This window comes from Octopus bimaculoides, chromosome 4 (assembly GCF_046866305.1).
Source record: "Octopus bimaculoides isolate indiv1 chromosome 4, ASM4686630v1, whole genome shotgun sequence".
Taxonomy (NCBI): domain Eukaryota; kingdom Metazoa; phylum Mollusca; class Cephalopoda; order Octopoda; family Octopodidae; genus Octopus; species Octopus bimaculoides.
This window is the reverse complement of record NC_142931.1, coordinates 32,543,180-32,563,236: the sequence shown is the minus strand read 5'-3', so window position 1 is coordinate 32,563,236 and position 20,057 is coordinate 32,543,180. Positions and strand designations below refer to the sequence as shown.

The window sequence follows — 20,057 nt, the reverse complement described above, 5'->3', positions numbered from 1 at the left end:
CTTCTGCAATCAAACTTTGCTTTTTATGCTTTCAAGGTCAATTAATCAATTATCAATCTGATACTTGAGTTGATTCAACTTCTCTATCTTTTCCTCTCTTCTTTTTCCCTCTACAAGAAATTGTTTTCTGCTAGACATGGAGAAAGAAGGATGGATTACCTCTGGATTTAAAATGCCCATGGTATACCAAATATCTCAATTTTGTTCCTATAACTTCATCAACAGAAGAGATCAAGAGGAAGGAGGTGTCACATGGTGTTTGAGTGGTAGTGTGAGAATGAAGAACAACACCTCATGAACAATTAGTTGTAACTTTATTCACCACACGAAATTTTCCATGTTGGTCCTGAATTAATAATGCAACAAAATATACACACTGGGAAAGGCAATTCTGTAGTTATGTCAGAATAGTTGGTTAAACAAGCTCTGTGAATATGCAGTGAACACTGTAGATAAGTTATGCTAAATTTATGACTGCAATACCATGGCTGCTATCTACTTGGTTGAATAAAAAGATGTTAAAACAACTGTTAAAAGCTGGAAAATGAGAATGTGGTTTTCATGGCAGCATTTGCCAAAATTCTGAAATTTGGTGCTCAGAGCACATCTATTAATAAGCTTCTCTAAGAGAAATTCTGGAATATTCTAGAAGGTTGTATCATGTGATGACACCATGCTGATTGGTCAGTTAATCGGCCTATCACATGAAATGGCTATTACTAAGCTGTGACTTTTACTTGGCAATTTGTTGATTTGGTTTTGAATTTACTGCAGAGGCTCCTTTTGTTCTTTTTTTTTCACAGCTCATTTGTGATCCATCATGCATATACATCACCATTACACATCCTGTAGAATATGCTTGCTTCATTTCTCTTGACTATTTTAACATTCTTTGTATTCAATTCACCTGTATCACTACAGTGCAATACTGTATTCTGTAATGGATACACTGTATGGAATTTCTTGATATTGAACAAGACCATTTTCCAGCACGGATTAATGTACTGCCTGCTTCCTTCCTTATTACAAGTTTTGTCTTTGTCTTTGCTAAGTTAATTCTAAGGCCATTTAAGTTCAAGTTTTACTTCCATATCTAAAATTTCCTTTCTAGTTCTACTATAGATTCAATTATAAGCACAAGGTCATTAACATAGAGGAGTTCCCATGGGCAACCAGTCTTAAACTCTTCTGTTTTAACCAGGAGGACTAATAGGTGGGGAGTGAGAGCTGAGCTCTTGTGAACTCATAACTGCACACTACATTTGTTGCTGTATTCATTTCTATCACCTCAGTGATGGTACCCTTGCAAATGTCTTGAACAACTCTCACTAGCCATTCATCTACTTCTAACTTCCAAAATGACTACCAGATCAGGAAGTGAGTGCCCCTGATGATTACTTTCTATTAGCTATCTGAAAAGGGGAATCTTTCCTGAAATATTATAAGATTTTTAAAAATCAATGTAAGGTATTAGAATATTTCTCTGTTTGCTTTTATAAATATCACCTTACATATTTTGCTTAACTTTTCACTTACATTGCTCAAAGTTTTTCCCAACATTTATATCATTTACATACATTGAAATGCCTCAAACAATTTACAATACACTTTTGTTGTTATTGTTGATATTATTATTATTATTATTATTATTATTATTATTGGACAGGAACTGATACTTACATTATGATACGATCATAAGATATAATTAACTGTACCTGCTCACCAATTTTATGGCCTTGTGCTTATGTAAGTAATTACTACCATTATTGTGATTCACCTAGAAACAAGCCTTATAGATAGAGAGTCATTTTCTCAGCTCTAATCTACAAAACACTGTTAGAGGGGGAAAGAAAGATAATAGATATATAATTTTTGATAATACTAGAACAAATGTTTTCTGTGTATTTCATGATATTAAATTTCCTGACTGGTTATACTTTGTATGTTAGTTGGTAGAGGATGGCAATCCAAAGTAAAGTAATATCAACTGTAGTTAACACTGAAGAAGAAGTAGACACTGAAAGTGAAAACATATCAATAGCTGAGATATAGTCAGGAATCATCATGAAGGAACTAAAATAAAATAATAATAAAGAATAAAATAGTTGAAATGTGTGTAGGAAAACCAAAAACAAAAATCTTGTAAAACACCACCTCACTAGAAATGAAGCAAGCATACTCTGCAGGATGTGTAATATCAGTGCACATTGGTGAGGGATCACAAATAAGCTGAGGGGAAAACTGAGTTTCAAAGATATCAGATGCATCATGCAAGAGAGAAAACTATTGTGGTACAAATATATGATGTCTATGGAACAGTAAATCAGATAGTGTTTGTGCCACCCAAGGCAGCCCTTGAGTTTGCTTTCCTCATGAATGATGCTACACAATATATATAGAAAATATCACTCAAACCTGTAGCTATGCTAGAGATATGGATCCCATCTACCCGTGGCTATATTAGAGATATGGATCGATCAAAAAATTAATATCATCAAACAAATGTGTTCTGAAGTAGTGAAAAAAATACTCAATTACTCATTGTACTACTAAGAATATTCAATGCAAAGTTTGTATTTCAGAAAAATAACTGGATGCAACCCTCAGTGAAACATCAGAAACGATAAGCCATAAGAAAATTTTTGAAGTGTTAAGCTGTAAGAACATTTGGGAAAATATTCTTTATGTTTATAAGTACAAGAAATGATGCAAAGAGCACAAAATGTTCTTACTTCTCTTTCTCTCTCTTTGTGCAAGTTACTAAACAAAGGAGCATAGTGAGATTAAATGATGCATTTAATAAAGTGTCTCAGAAGTAACATGCAGTGAAGATAATGAGAATTTGAGTGACAGGTAGGACCATTTGAGCCTGGAGAAGATGAAGTGGGTATGCAGCTAGTTAGTTCAGAAAAGCAATAGGGTCTTCTGTACTAACTAGCTGTGATAAGTAACTCAAACAGGGGAAAGTGCTTGCAATATGCTAGTCTGCATCACTGCCTGTAAATAGAATAATTTATTGCTAACTACAGTCAAGGATGAGTGGGCGGTAGCAACAGATGAACCATCCCATATATGTTATACAATGTATCAACCTCTATCTTGTAGAGTGTCAATAACTGGTTTAAAGTTCTTTTGGGTTCTAAAGTTAATCCTTGTCCAACGATCAACATTGTTGTACATGTGGGGTTGATATAAAAATTCATCAGAGATTTGAGAATCTTAGCATGCATCGTGACTTTGAAGGGTTTAGTTGTGTTTTTCATTAGAGATTGTGAGGTATAAGATTGTTTCCTTGATGTGCATATACATTCTTAAAGTCTACTATCGGAATTTCCTTCCTTTCTTCCTGCCTTTCTTCCCACTTACCTACCTACCTACCCCCTATCAACCCACCCAACACAGTTTTCATCTGACAAATTTTGCTTATATGGCTTTGATAAATTTGTGGCTACAGAAGATACTTGGATATTGGAAAATGTGTGAAATCTTTGGTACAGTTGGGTATATTTGAAAAAAGAAAAAGAATGACTTCACTGGTAGTTCTAATCAGTTTGATTTATTATTTTTTAATTTTTTAATACCATAAATTTTAGTTCATAAATCTAGTAGGTTCTTTGCTTAAAGAACTTACGAGATTTATGAACTAAAATTAATATTATTAAAAAATTAAATAATAATAAATCAAACTGATTAGAACTATGATTAGAACTAATAGTGAAGTCATTCTTTTTCTTTTTACATATATATATATATATATACATAAGAAATGACAAGCAGTAAGACAGAAATACATACAGAGAGGCAAATAGATAGATATATGTATGTGCCTGTGTGTTCATACATGTGTCCAGTGTGCACGTGTCCATATGTTTAGATGTATATGAAATGTAAAGTATACATTTTAATGATGAAATGTAAAACAGGATAAATCATCTTATATTTGTAATTTGGTATGCTAAACATAATGTTTCATGTTCATATTTGTGTCACATTTCTGAAACATGATGACTCTTTTGATCAAAGCAGATGAAAATTACATTTATACAATATTTTTGACAAATACATAATGTACACATATAACATGGTTTCATACATATATTTTATACGTGCATACATACACAACCACACACATATATATATACATATGTATATAACTTATTTTATATTACATTATGCACACACACACACACACACACACACACATGTATGTAATTTGATACAAAACTGGTAATGTTTTGGGGGGATATAACAGCAAAGAGTATTTTGTTACTTATCCCATTTCATAATTTCTCATTTTTCTCAATTAAAGAGTTCAGCTTCAGTAAGCTGAATCTACAAAATTCTTAGCATTAAACAAATCTCTACTTTCAATATGAAATGCAGTTCAAATATCTGTTGACAACTTAATTAATGTCAGTGGTAATGGGTGAAATTACACCTGAATAATTTTGGTGCTATCACCATATTTGTCAGAAAGTAGATTCTCCCACACTTCATGACCACCCCTGTTCAAACTTTAATTAGTTTACAGTTTGGTGTTGTCTCTCTTGCCTTTTAAAATCAGAATGTTATTAGGCTAATGATTTTTCTCCTAAGTGTTTAGCTTATTTATTTCTTAATTCATTTTTTTCATCTTTTAGTGAAGAGTCAAGGCTGTGCCTATGATACTTTTACAAGGCCTCTGACTTGTGTGGATGAGATGGGGTGGTACCCTCAAACCAGAGACCTGGTCTGAATGCTTACAGCAAAGTGGACTCTCTTAAATGCATTGATACTGAAGGTACTGAATGATGGTGTTGAATGAGGCAACACAAGAAAGCCATAGGATAGATTGAACTCAGAATGCAAAAACCACAAATACCACAAGGCATCTAGTGTGATGCTCTTATAGGTCCACCATTTCACTTTCCTAGATTGGTTCTTTTTATCAACCTTGTAAGAGCAAATGGCAAAGTTGACTACAGCAGGATTTGAACATAGAGTGCAGAACATTGAAGCAAATAGCACGTGGAATTCCATCCAGTGCTCTGATGGCTCTGCCAATGTACCCCTTTAATTACCAGGTTGATTTTCATTAATTGAAATATCTTTTAGTTCACTGCATTAAGTATGTTAACACTCATATAACAATACAATACTTGTATATATATAACAGTATTTGATATAGTTTCTAAGTTTAGAACAACTTGATAGGATATATAATTATTTTGTGAGAAAGTAATTTTTAATGTTTCGGTCCACACATTCCTGGTGAAGATTCTGTGCTCATAAATAACCCAGTCAAGCATGTGACCTTCCATTAACTGTTAAAGTTTCTATCTAAATAGAGATGATATAAGCAAGAAAATTACTTATTCAATGAGAAATATAATTTGAATGCTAACTTTAAAGAAGAGCAAGGCTAATTTTCTAATTCATAAATTGAAAAATAATTATCTGAATTATGTGTTGCACAACAGTAGAGGCATGATTTAGAGGTGAAGCTGGGAGCTTGTCGTTAATTACTATGCTGATTGCAGAATGACCTCGTGCATGAATTGAATTAAAGAACTGAGAAAACGAGAAGCAATAAACATCATATTATTGTTTATGCAAGGAGTCTGCAACATCCTTTGCCCAAGCAATTTCCTTTGAAACTACAAGGTCTGTTTGAAAGAAGAAAGGCTATTATAATTTAATGTCCCACCCTCACTCACTGAAATTTCATTTATTGAAAGAAAGTGTCAGTTCAGCAGGCTGAGTATGAAGTGTTTAGACCTGCAACAATTCATTAATGATAATGTGATTATTGTTTAATTTCTATTATGTGTGAGATCATGTATAGCAGTCGAAAGTGCACAGGATGGGTGTAGGAATGGTTGTGTTGTTAAGAGGTCCACTCTACAACCATATAGTTCTGCATTCAATCTCATTGCTCAGCATCTCATTGAAGTGTCTTCTATCATAGCCTTATATCAGTCTACACCATTTGAGTGAAATTTCATGGACGGAAAATATGCAGAAACCTATCTGTCGTAATATATATCTATCATGTGTTTATGTGCATGCATCTACTTCTATGTTGTTGTGCATATATAAATATAAGTATGAAATATGCATGTAGACACACACACACACACACACACACACACACACACACACACACACATGCACATAGACATCATATGCAAACTCAGTGGTGCTCTTTACCCTGGAGAAACAGGGCGATGCCTTGGGGATCGTTTTCGCAAACACATCAGAATCATACTGCTATGCATGCCAGGCCAACCTGTCGCCACCCACTTCAACACTGTGAATTATTCTATTACAGATTTATCAGTGTGTGGCATGGCCTTGTACCATGGACCCCACTTCTCTAGGAAACAAAAGGAGCAGCATCTCATATTTGATCTTGGCACTATGACCCCAGCAGGTATGGATGAACGTTTCCCTTTCATTCTTTCACCCCTTCTTAATTCTGTTTTGCCCTCTTTAATCCTCCTTTCACCCTCTCTCTGCTACATTGCCATATTTATTTATCTCTACTCTCTCCATCACCCTTTTCCTGGTCCTTTCTGCATGCCCTCTCCTATAATTTCTGTTTCATGTTAGCAGCCTGTGTTATTTTGCATCCATTATCAGTTGCAGCCAGTTTTTCAAGCTGAGAGTATATAAACTCTGTTTAACTTTCTTCTCTTTTTCTCTACGCTTGACGAAGGATTGAATCTGAAACACTGGATATTCCACTCCTCGCAGCAAGTTCACTGTACCCCTTTCACTTATATATATATATATATATATATATATATATATATGTGTGTGTGTATGTGTGTACACGTACACATTCCCTTTGTTTTACTCTCTCTCTCTCTCTCTCTCCCTATATATATATATATATACACACACACACACACATGCGATGGGTAAATTGCTGCCATTTTTATATTGGTCAGCCAATAAATAATGCAATTTTTTATACTTCTTTTATTTCTCAAAATTATGATTTACAAAGTTCTTTTCTAATCTAAAATATACTCTCTTTCCTTTTGTACAATGCTCCTCCATCTATCAGGTAGACTTGCAAAGCCCCTCTTCCAAAATACACTTGTCTGTGATGAAAAATACTCCTCCAGTACTGTTCTGGCCTCATGTACAGAATTCATATTTTTTCCATGCAAATAATTTTGAAGACTACGGAATAAATGATAATCAGATGGAGCAATGTTTGGCGAATATGGTGGGGGGGGGGGAGGCATCGTTTGCCATTCAAACTGCTCCAGCCTATGGAATGTCATCCTCACTGTATGTGGCCAAGCATTATCCTGATGAAAGAACACCTTTCGTTTTGAAACCAAAAACGGACGTTTTTTTCTGTGAGTGCTGCTTTAAGCTGCTCAAGCTGCCTTCCTACTTATTAGGACTTTGGTTTTAGCTAGGTTGACTCTAAGGCCCTTCGATCCTTGTTTCCACACCTGAAACTTTTCCTCTAGTTCTGATAGTAACTCAGCAATTAGAGCAAGGTCATCAGCATAGAGGAGCTCCTAGGGGCATCCTGTCTTGAATTCATATATATATATGTATATTGTTAGGCATTGCAAAACTAATAGCCTGGAGTAGAGCTCATGAACGTTTGCTTCAAAACAAAATGTTAGATAGGTAAAGACTGATAATAAGAAAATAAAATTACATCTGTATTGACTTTCTCAATGATAATGCTTTACCCTATATATATATATATATATATATATATATATATATATATATATGCATAAATGTAATTCGTTTCTCAAATAAATTGCACTTCATACTCAAGGCTCCAATGAATCTATAAGGTGTTACTCAGGCACTCAACTATAAGTCTACTGTATCTCATAGCAGAAACAGCTGTAAGTTAATGAAGTTCATAAGGTAACAATTTATTCCTTTTTCACCTCATTTTCTTAAGTATGTATGTGTATGTTTGTTTGCATATGTGTATGTTTGTGTTTGTGTGAATTAGTAATGACTACATGTGTGTTTGCTGTAAACAATGACCTCACAAAGGAACAGTGTCGTTATCTTTCACTCTACTACAAAAGCATATCTGGACTCTTGGACATGTCTTGACATGCTGCACAATCTTTGCAAAGAAAAGACTCATTCAACTGTTGTCGATTGTTTTTAGTTCTCTGTGTAATCATGTCTAGGTTGTTTGTTGCTTGAGAGACTGGGAAATTAATACAATGCTTGGAAACCCATTAGAAATGGCATCCGACAGTTAGCAACTCTGCTCCATCTTAGTCTCATCTAACCCATGCAAGCACTGAAAAAATTTTAAAACAATGATGATGAGGAGGAGGAGGAGGAGGAAAAAGATGGGGAAGCGGAGGAGGAGGAGGAAAACTCAAGAAATTAGAACAGTGTAAGGAAATAAGAGAGTCAGTATCAACAATGCTGTCTAAAAGCAGGGACACACTAGGGAGTTTCCCAGGAACGTCATGGGCCTAAGGGCTTAGTTCTGACCTATGTATATGGTGGTTTGCTGTCAACAAATAAATACAATTTACTCAGAGGCCTATAATGCTGCTAAGATGGCCCTGGGTACTGATGAAGGTTCTTCCTTCAATATTACATATCTCAAGTCTTTATGACACTCGTATGTGTGTGTGTGTGTGTGTGTGTGTGTGTGTGTGTGTGTGTAGAAGGCTGAAAGGTAACACATAGGTTGATATGTATAAGGAAAATAAGACAAGGTAGAAAATGCTAAAATAATTTCATCATAAAAGGCATTTTAGTACAGGCTTCAGTCTTTTCAATTTTTCAACTTGGAAAATGTCCTACCTATTTGAAGACTATGGGAATAGTTTAAAAAAACACTTCATTTAATTTTTTCACAATTTAATTGTTTTTCTTTTTGCTTTTTGCTTTAGTCTCAGTTGAAAAAGTCGAAAAGACTGAAGCTGGTAGTAAAATGTTCTTCATAATGAAATTATTTTAGCATTTCCTACCTTGTCCTATTTTCCATATATATATATGGAATTATAGCTGGCCCAGTATGTCCTACTCACCGTCTAAGCAATTTCATCGACATTCTTTTGAAGCCACTATGTACATACATACCCAGCTTCATTCATGATGACATCGACTTTTTATCCCATCTTCCCAAAACCACTGAAACAAATTCAATCCTACTGAGCTTTGATGTAGTAAGCCTATACACAAATATCCCACATGATTTAGGAATAAAGGTGGTGGAATACTAGGTAGACAAACACAGGGAAGCAATTCCCAACAGATTCACGGTGACATTTATACTAGAATCAGTGAGACTTATCCTGGAAAATAATACTTTCTTCTTCAATGGAAAGAACTATATCCAAATTAAAGGCACGGCTATGGGAACGAGGTTTGCTCCAGTTTATGTGAACTCGGTGATGGGTTACTTGGAACAAAAACTCTACCAGGAAATAGAAGAGAGATATAACACCAAATTTAGGAAGTTTATAGAAAAAGCATGGAAGAGATACCTGGACGATTGCTTTATAATCTGGACCAAACCTCAAAGCACTGTGGAAGAATTCAACACCCTCCTGAACAACCTACACCCATCCATCCAATTTACAAAGGAGATGAGCAGTAGCAAATTACCATTTCTAGATATAATGGTAGTTAAAAGGGACACCGCCATTACCACAGATATATATTACAAACCCACAGACACACACCAATACTTCAACTTTAAATCGTGCCATCCACCCCATACAAAACGCAACATTCCATACTGCCTAGCCAGGAGAATATGTACTATTGTAGAAGATATAGAGACCAGAAATCAGCGCCTGATGGATCTGAAAGAATCTCTGCTAAAGCAAAAGTACCCATCACTACTCATAGAAAATGGTATTCAGTGGGCTTCGAAAATACCCATACAACAACTGAGGACACCACAAAGAAGAGACACACAGGAAAAGATCATTCCATTTATAGTGACACAAAATCCATGCCACCAGAACATCTTTAATATCGCCAAAGCGAACTTACCGATCCTTGCACAAAGTAAGGAATTGAGAAATATCATTACAGATCAAAATATAACTCTCAGTAAGAGACAACCTAAAAACTTGAAAAAGCTATTAACAAAGGCAAGGTTTGACCTCAGCAACAAAAATCAAGCATTCACTGTATCCAAATGCAATGATAGCCGATGCGGTACATGCCGATCAATTCATACCAGCCCATATATGAACACAAAAACAAGGAAAATATTCACCAGTGCGAACATGAACTGCAAAAGTAGAAATCTAATCTACTGCATCAAATGCCCTAATTGTGAAGAACTGTACGTTGGCCAGACAGGTAATGCACTATCGGAACGCTCACGTGTGCATCGACAACAGATTAAAAACCCAGAAGTCCGCCAAATACCACTGAGTAACTATCTGGCAACATGTGGTCATGAAATTTTTATTATATTTCCATTCCATAAACTTTACAACCTGAATGAAATTGAGAGAAAACGCAAAGAAAAGGACTTTATTAAGAAATTCAAACCTACTCTTAACAAGCAATGATTAAATTTATCCTACTTGGGGTTTAAAAATCGTATCCCTATAATTAAAACATAAAAAATCTCTCAAATGTCATCATTTCTAAAAATAGCCAAACACCTACTGGGGTTCAAAAATCTTATCCCTATAACCAAAACACAAAAGATCTATCAAATGTCATCATTTTTAAAAATAAACTTGGCATCAACTCTAAAAATAGCCAAACACATACTGCTGCTGTCCAAAGGAATAGGTATAAAAGACAGAAATCCAGCCAGTCTATTACAGTCTGTTACAGTCTGTCATACCGGCCATGATGAAATACCACAAGGTATAGAAAATACGTATTCGCCTTTATATATTTATATATTTAATCCTTTATATTGAACACTCAATATTTCATATATTCAATAAGACATATTCCATATATTCAATAAGATATTCAATACTTCATTTCATTGTACCATCCATCTTTTTTTATATTATATATTATATATTCCATATTCTATATCCCACATAAATTTTACAAGAATATGAATAAAAAACATAAAAAACAGACAGAGTTGGAACTCTGTTAAATAAAATAATATATTCCTCTGTACACGATCATACAAAACCCCTTTTTTTTTGTATTTATTTTTACTCACATATATATATATATATATATATATATATATCACCTACTATTTTTATATTTTTATATTTATTTTCTATTTACTTTTTATTAGAATCTGTAATCCTATAGGTATAAATACTTTAGTAAATCTTTTGTTAAATATCGTTTCTGAATTTTTATTAGCTAACACATATATGTATGTTACTATCTCATTTTTGACAAGTTTATTCATTTTTGTTGTACATGAAAGAATTATTTCTACTCAATATAACTGTAGATCTCCATGCTCACCACTCATTCTACATTACTCTGATTAGCTTTATTTTTATCAGGGATGTCTGCTTTCCAAATCATTACAATACATATGTGAATTTTGTTCAATTATGTATTTTATGTTTTAAGAAAATAAAAAAACAAACTAACTTTTCAAGTATTGAAATCTTTTTGAAATTTTAAAAGAAACCATATGCATACATTGATAACCTGTTTACAAGAGGTTTGTCTTAGTGCTGTTGGATATAATATCACTTAGTACTGTTAGATATGATATCTTATGAGATGGAACCTGATACTATTTTCAACAATAATTCTGTAACATCAATAACATATAAAACATTAGCTTTTTAATATTTGGAAGGCAGTTTTTGCTTGTTTCTAAAGTTAAGAAATTGTTGTTGCAAGCACTATGGTATTTTATCAGAAGCCAAAACAGTGTTTTATGCTGTAGAACATGGTGTTTCTGATTAAGCTATTATCTTCTGTTCTGCTTAGTATTAATCTAGACTCTTGAATGCAATCTTTCTAAATGTTGATGATCTGATTGCATCAAAAGTATCTAAGAAATATTATCTTTCTAAATCACCATCATCTTCATTTAAAGACTGTTTCCCATACTGGTATAGATTGACTGGTCAGATTTTAGGTGCTAATGAGGCACATGTAGACTTGAGACCTTTTATTTTTGATGAATTTAGAAGAAAGGGCCATGGTCACTGCCTTCATAGACCCTTGCATTACTAATGAGATTGACATCATTAATATTTCACATAAATAACTGCAAGTTGACAGTTGTAGAAAAGTTAGCAGAATGGGAATTTAAGGTTTGAAATATTAGGCATATCTGTTAGTGCAGATATGAAATATTAGATACATCTACTGGTTTGAATACATTGGTAATGAGAAGAGGTGAGAGGCAAGATTTGGATCTTCCCGTGTAAAGGTGGTATGAGACCAGCTAGCTCCAAAGCAGAAACAGAAGACTAAACAGCTGTAGTTCAAAGTCTGGAGTGTATCTGAGTATTGTTATCCCAATCAGCCATGTTTTCTTTCCTTTGGTTCAATACAGGTTATTTGCATGTGTAGTGGTGGTACTGATCCAGATGTGGGAGAACTACTCTACTGTGGAGCCCTTCTGGGTTTTGTAGACTATCAGAGATTATTAGGTCTGAAATAGTTTCTGGCCTTGAAGAGAAGAGGCATATTTGATTTAGATAAATGATTATCACCTTTAGTTTGCTTTTTGCCTAGTGGGCTATAATTTTCTGTAGGGGTATATGCAGGAGGTAAAAACATATGGTTGTTAGAAAGAAAACAAATACTTTTGGCAAATATGTAAAACAATTGGTAACTATATTTCTTGTTAAGTACACTGCTTACTTGCTTTTATTCCTTTTACAGATACTAAAGAATTTAAAGAAATTCATTATGATTAAACTTTTCATAATCAAGTTTGTATTTGAAATATAACTCAATAAAAAGTTTTTAGGAAAAGTCATTATTAAATGTTTTAATTTAAACATTAACTCTTTATAACAAGAAGTTCTTTATTGTTGGATCAGAGATGACTGCAAGCAAGCTAATATAAAATGGGTGAAGTAATTTAATTGAAGCAGAAAGGATTTATAGTAACAAGAAGCAAATTAGGCTAATTATTTCACATCATAGGGGATACAAAATTTGAGTTTCTTAAGAAATCTAATGTTGTTTGTAGAAATGCTTTCTCAGTGCCATTACATTAAGGTAAAAATAACTCGACTGTTTTTGTATGTCCTATTTCTATTTTACATCTTGAGTTGTCATATGGAGTCTGCACTATTGCCCTGCATGTACATACATATATCCTCCTTCTCCCCCTCCTCTTTATCATCATCATTATCATCATTTAACGTTCATATTCCGAGGTGATATAACTTGGGCTGTATGAATTGAAAATTCCTTAATTTACTTCTTTTAAGGAGCTTCTGAGAGTCATTATTATTATCTCTTTTTTTCTTTTTAATCATTCAGCAGCAATATTTGCTCTGTGATATTCACTTTTACATTTAGTGGCTTCATTCTGTTGATGATCAATTAGTAATTTGTCTTCAACATTCTGATTGTGTGGACAATCATGTCCACAATAAACAACAATACTAATAAACATCGAATTTTATGTTAAAACTGGAGAATAGGACAAGAACCCAATCCCGGTTATGTATTATGTTATTAAATAAACAAGAACTGGAAGTATACCTAAATACTATAGGCACAAGGCCTGACATTTGGGGATAGGGTACTAGTTGATAACATCCCTTTGAGGTTAATTTATTAACCCCAAAAGAATGAGGATCGAAGTCAACCTTGGTGGAATTTGAACTTAGAGTGTAAAAGACAGATGAGCATTTTGACTGGCATCATAACAATTCTGCCACCTCACCACTTGTAATAATAATAATAATAATAATAATAATAATAATAATAATAATAATAATAATAATAATGATGATAATAATAATAATAATCATTATTATTTTATGTTTGACTTTTGTTTTGCATTTGTACAAGTTGGATCCAAGTCTCACCCAGAGACCTCAAGAGACAACAAGTTAGAAGTTCATGTAGATGTTATGCCTAGGGTACCATATATTTGGATTTGTATATAGTGTTGTTCTAGAGAATGTTTAAGAAACCATAAGAAAATTATGTGTTTGTTTTAAAATTTGAGATCACATAGACAGTATTTTACGTAGGATATGGGCAGTTTCCATCAGCACTATCTTTTGAACTTCAGCCATTTTGGGGTTTCCTGGTATCTGAGCTAGGTAGTAATCAGCCCGTTTCGCTGTCATTCCCAGGGCACCTATGACAATAGGTATTGTTTAAGTCTTCAGGTTCCACATTTTGCTAATTTCTATTTCAAGATTTTTGTATTTGCTCAGTTTTTGGTAGGTCTTGACAGATACGTTTATATCGATTGGGACAGTCATATTAATGAGGAGGCATGATTTTTGTCTGAAGTCTTTCAGTATGATGTCTGGCCTATTTGCATCTATCTTTCTGTCAGTTTGAATGGTGAAGTTCCAGAGGAGTGTGATGTGATCATTTTCAAGTACTGGGGTGGTTTGTGTTCCCACCAGTTTTTATCATGGGGCAAGTCCAGGTTTTTGCATATTACCAAGTGAATATATTGTGCAGCTCTATCATGCCTGTTGAGATACTCTGTAGGCACAAGCAGACTGCACATGGAGACAACATGATCGATGGTCTCATTTTGTTGTTGGCATATACGACATAATGGGGAGCTGCCATTCTTTAATATGTTGGCCTGGTAGTTCTTTGTAGGTAGGCATTGATCTTGGACTGCTATGATAAACCCCTCTGTTTCTGATTTCAAGCCAGAGGCCATTAGCCATTGATTGGTAAGGGCTTTGTTGATACCTGCATTATTCGCTCTCTTTGGGTCTCTCATTATTATTATTACTATTATTATTATTATTATTATTATTATTAGTTTTTCTTCTTCCTTCAGTGTTGTTTCCATTTCTTGCCAAGGGTTTTCCAGACACCTGGGTTAAAGAAACTCATTGTATACATTTATAGGCCATTAAAATTAACAAACCAAAGTTGTTCATTTACAAAATCAAATAAAGTTATGAAGAAAAAATTATTCACATCAATGGTAATCGTTCTCACAGCAACAATGCTCTTCTCAATGTGTGAAGTACAAATCAAAACAATCTTTTGCACTTCTTGCAAGGATGGTAGGCAAAGTGTCATTATCAACTAATTTCCATTTCCATTTTTGATCATTCCTAGTGCACCTACAATCACTGATATTGCAATTGTCTGGAGATGTTGCGTAGGTTTGGTTTCAATGAGCAAATCTTTATATTTTCTGAGTTTGTCAAATTCTTTTGCTGGAATATTATGATCACAAGGGATACTCATGTCAATCAATAAACAAGTGTTATTATTGTGGTCTTTTACAACAATATCCTGTTTATTAGCCTTGATAGTTTTGTCTGCATGTACTGGAAAGTTCCCCAAAATTGTTACATTTTCTTCCTCAGTTATAGCTTCTGGGAGATGGCTATACCATTTGTTAACAGTTTTGATTTTATAATGTTGACTCCGCCTCCTCCTCCTTATCGTCACCATCATCGTCGTCGTTGTCATCTTCATTGCCTTCATTGTCGCCATCATCAGCCTCGTAATAGTATTGCAGAAAGTAACAGTAATAAAGTTAATGATGACATTTATCGTAAAAATGTTCATAGAAATGTTGATAGAGGTGTTAATAGTAAAAATTGTAGTAATAAAGTTGCTGATAATAAAAGTGATTATGTAAATCATAATAATTAATCTTGGTGAAGTTGTAATGGGTGATGATGATGATGATGACGACGACGATGATGATGATGATGATGACGACGACGACGGCGATGATGATGGCAAAGATAATGGATAAACATTGTAGCTAGTATGAACTTGTTTAAAGATGTATTTAAAATCGTATTATTAATGGGAGAAAATAAAAAATTAATTTGTTGATAAAAATATAGAACAGAGAAGATAATGGAGTAATAAATAAGAGCTAATATGATAAAGGGTTATATATATTTTTATCCAGGTATATGAACGGTCATAGTTTTGATAGTGTAAGGACCATTAATTCACCTTTTGGAAAGTCTTAGATATATATATTCAGACTCTATTTTGAGAGATAAGAAGAAGAGGGAGTGTTTGTAATAAAAATTAAGTTTTTATATCAGATTCACCTTAATGAGAAATGAGTTAGTGAGGAAATTGTGGCAAACCATTAGTGGGTTGCAGTTTACAGAGGATTTATGATAATGAATACTATATTATGCTAGTCACTGAGATGCAGAAGCATTAGTGTGTAAACACTGTTGTCTAAAAGGAGAAGAAAGATGCTTGTGCATAATGAGGAGCAAGTCAGGAGTCCCAAAGGGAGAGTTGGTCAAGTTGTTAGTGGCTATATTAGTTTTAGAAAGGCAAAGTTAAAGAGAGGGGTGAGATTGCTATCATCAGTAGTATTTAGGATTAGTTTAAGAGAATTTTTAAAGTTTCAGTTTAAATTTTGGTTTCCAAAATTAGTGTACACACATGCTGGTTCCATGTAAAAGTACCTGTCCAGTAACACATAAAAGAACATGTGCCAGTACAAAGTAAAGCACCCAGTACACTCTGTAAAGTAGCTGGAATTAGGAAGGGTATCCTGCCTTAAGAACCATACCAAAACAGACAATCAGAACCTGGGCAGTTCTCCAGCTGGCCAGATCCTCTCAAACCTTCCAGCCCCTGCTAACATAGACAGCAGACGTTAAAGTATGATAAAATATCTGTAACTGGATCCAAATGAGAATTTATATGTGTGGATTCCTTAGTGAAATAGCAGCAAGTTGATATCACATTCCCATTTCTACGCACTGGGGACCAAAACATGTTTATAGTTCAAATATATTTTATATGTCATGTGTATGATTTGCTCGAGTATCCAATTCTGTCTTCTGATTAATTTCAGTCATAATCTCTGAACACAATATATTGACCAGCCATCAGTAGCCACATTGTCACATGCTTGTACTTTGTAATTTTGAACATCAGTTAAAACAGTTTTAATTTTCACAAAATCATAGTTGTGATATTCTCGGCAATTTTATGTTTGGTTGTTATGAAGGCAACAAATGATTGCACAATCTTCCCTTTATCTCCATCAATCACAGCTTGGTATAAAATTTGGCTTGTTTGTTCTTTGTATGGAATATTGAAGTACTTTCCAATAACACCAAAATGTGTTTGATTTGTTTTGCATTCTTAATGATTTTACTCCTTATTTTCTCCTCCAAATTTTCTAAGCTTCATTTAGCATATCGGGTGAGACACTGGAAGAAGCAAACATCTTTTCTGTCTGATTCTTGGAAGATGGTCACTTTGCATAGATCATAGTTTACTAGGAAATGAAGTAATCCTAAATAATTTTCTTTATCTTTCATTGCTTCAGATTCCACTTTCTTCTTGGTGACCATGTTAAGCCAATTTCTGTTCAACTACAAATTTAACGATATCAGCCACATATAAAACCAACTCTTTCCCCTTCTTCATTTCATTTTCAACAGCTTGTACTAATTTTCTATCAGTTATAGTTCTACAAGCAATTCTAATTTCTAACTCCTTACATTTGTGAAAGCCTAAACTTGAGCTATGCTAGATTCATGCTCAAACAATTTAGGATTCACTTTCCACCTCACATTGAATAAAGCCACCAAATTAAAATGTGAGTGACAGTCTGCATAAAATAAAATGAGTATAAAGCATCCTCAGAAAGAGAGTACACCACCCACCTTTTCAACATTTTTTCACCTTTAGGAATAGCTTTTGGAAAAAATTACTCAAATATCAGTTTTCTTGTTTACCTTTTAGCTGATGTACCCTAAAGTAACACTTCATGGAAATCAGAAATAAGATACTGAACTACAGACGAAACCTAATGTACCAGTATGTCATTGTCAATTTTGCCTGGAATTTGACCAGCATCTTTTAAATCAATAACTGGCATTTTTTTGTTGTGTTCTCCATTGAAACTGACAAATTGCTGGAAGTTGAAGAATCATTTAAATTTGGTGATGGTTTGTATTTAGAAACTGCTTCGAATTCAGTAGTAGTAGTTCAGTTTCTTCATGAAATGGATAGTTCGTCAGTGTCTCTTCACTCCTTTGATCTTCCTCCTGAGTATTTTCTTTTATCTAACAGCCACCACACTTTCTTTTGTTCTTTTCATCTGAGGATAGATTGATAAAATAATACAATAGCTATTAGCCTAATTAATTTATTGGACATTTGTCTCATAAAAGACAAATTGCTTCCTGTTCATGACTTTCAGCTCATGAATACAAAATCGGAAATTTGTATGGGTCAGTAAAGGAGTGAGAGTTCAAAAGGCTTCAAATGCTATAAAGGTCTAAGAAGGGCTAGCATTCAGTATCTGGAATTAAATAGGGAAGAACAAGAAATAATATATCTGCAACCAACATTAATGCACAAAAACATTAATCTGTTGAGAAATAAATTCATATGGGTGGCTTCAAAAATTAAGTAACTCGGAGCTTAACTTCAATTACACAAAAATTAGACCTATGAGCTCACATTCAGAAACAGAGAATGGTTTGTATATAAATGTCCATCACTTAAAAAACTTGTGTTACATTCTACAAAACAATATCTCACACAGGAAACAAAGGAAATATGTCACAAATATTTTACAAACAATATTCACATAGGCAAATTGTGAGATGTCTTCTCACTCTTGAGGATCAGTTAGGAATTGACTGGTGATTGCCTTTTATGTGGAATCTCATAATTAACTTTGCAATTGAATGCTTTCAATATGTCCATTGGAAAGTATTTTGGCTGTTTTCTTTTTTAGCAGCTTCTTGGTCTAATCCTAAGATGATTTTTATTTAACAACTAATACCAACATAATGATTTCAATATTCATTAAAAATATTAAACATTTTATAATGCATTATAGATAACGTTCTTTTTTGATAAATTCAACAAGGCAACATGATCCTCATCATTATCAATTTGTATCACTCAGTAGTATATTTATGATAAAAATTATGCCATAATTGTTCTGCCCCTTCCCCCTTATCAATAACATAATCTTAATCTCTGCTACACAACTGACTTCCACTATCGAGCATATTTTCTTTTTGCAATATCAGATCATTATGCCTGGCTTATTTTTCTTACATTTCCAGGTGGTTTGAACTGAAATACTCTAGCATTCTTTCATATTATGGGTAAGCATGATTGTATTTCATTGTATCATTTATATTTACCTTGCTGTAGTCATAAGTGCTCTTGACTGTTTTTATATGATTATTTGTACACTTTGGTCACAATTACGAATAAAATTACATTTATAAACCTTCTCTCGTGTTCAACAAATATGTTTGTTGGCACAATTTTGTCAGGAAACATTTTAGCTTGGTGTGAAGTTTTTCCCATTTATTTTAATTCTATTCACATAACTAAGAGAAAAATCTGTTTTTTGCTGTTGTTATGCAACAGCAAAATTCATGCAGCTTTAAATCCCATGAAAAATGCATTTTATAATTTCGATAACTTCTGTAATTACAACTACTAATATTTCGTTTTATTTTTAAAAATATTTTTCCGCAAGGTTCTCATCCAGCATTGGTGATGTCACATTTAATCATATTGTTTGTAACAGTTCCCCACATGTTGACTCAACTATTAATCTGAAATAAAACGTTTCTCCACTGAATATGATCAGGAGAATAACCAGCTCTCTAAACAGCTGAGAGGTGTGTTAGATTTTATACGCTGAAGACTGATGTCCAAATGGGGTATGGCATACATTGTAAGTAACCATAAAAATAAAACATGTATGTATGTAATTATGTATATACAAATATATTTAGAAGGATCTTTGTTATGCCCAGTCAGACAGTGACCTTTGGTTTCACTCTTATCAGACCCTTAGCTGTATAGGTGACTCCTCATAAATTGAATAAATTTACTCTTTTAGTAAATATATCTGTTAAAATGAGATGTCAGTATTATCTTCATGTTTGTATAATTTAGACGGCAGTTTATTCACATACCATGTATATATATATATATATATA

At 33.6% G+C, this 20,057-nt stretch overlaps 1 long non-coding RNA gene across 1 annotated transcript in view; it reads left to right on the top strand.

Moving 5' to 3' along the window:
- The window catches only part of LOC149136006 (uncharacterized), an 83,278-nt gene that overhangs the window by 48,970 nt on the left and 14,251 nt on the right, over positions 1-20,057 (top strand). The window contains exons 2-3 of the long non-coding RNA XR_016241317.1: positions 6,311-6,412; positions 19,164-19,205. This is a non-coding gene — a long non-coding RNA (uncharacterized LOC149136006). The remainder of the gene's footprint in view (positions 1-6,310; positions 6,413-19,163; positions 19,206-20,057) is intronic.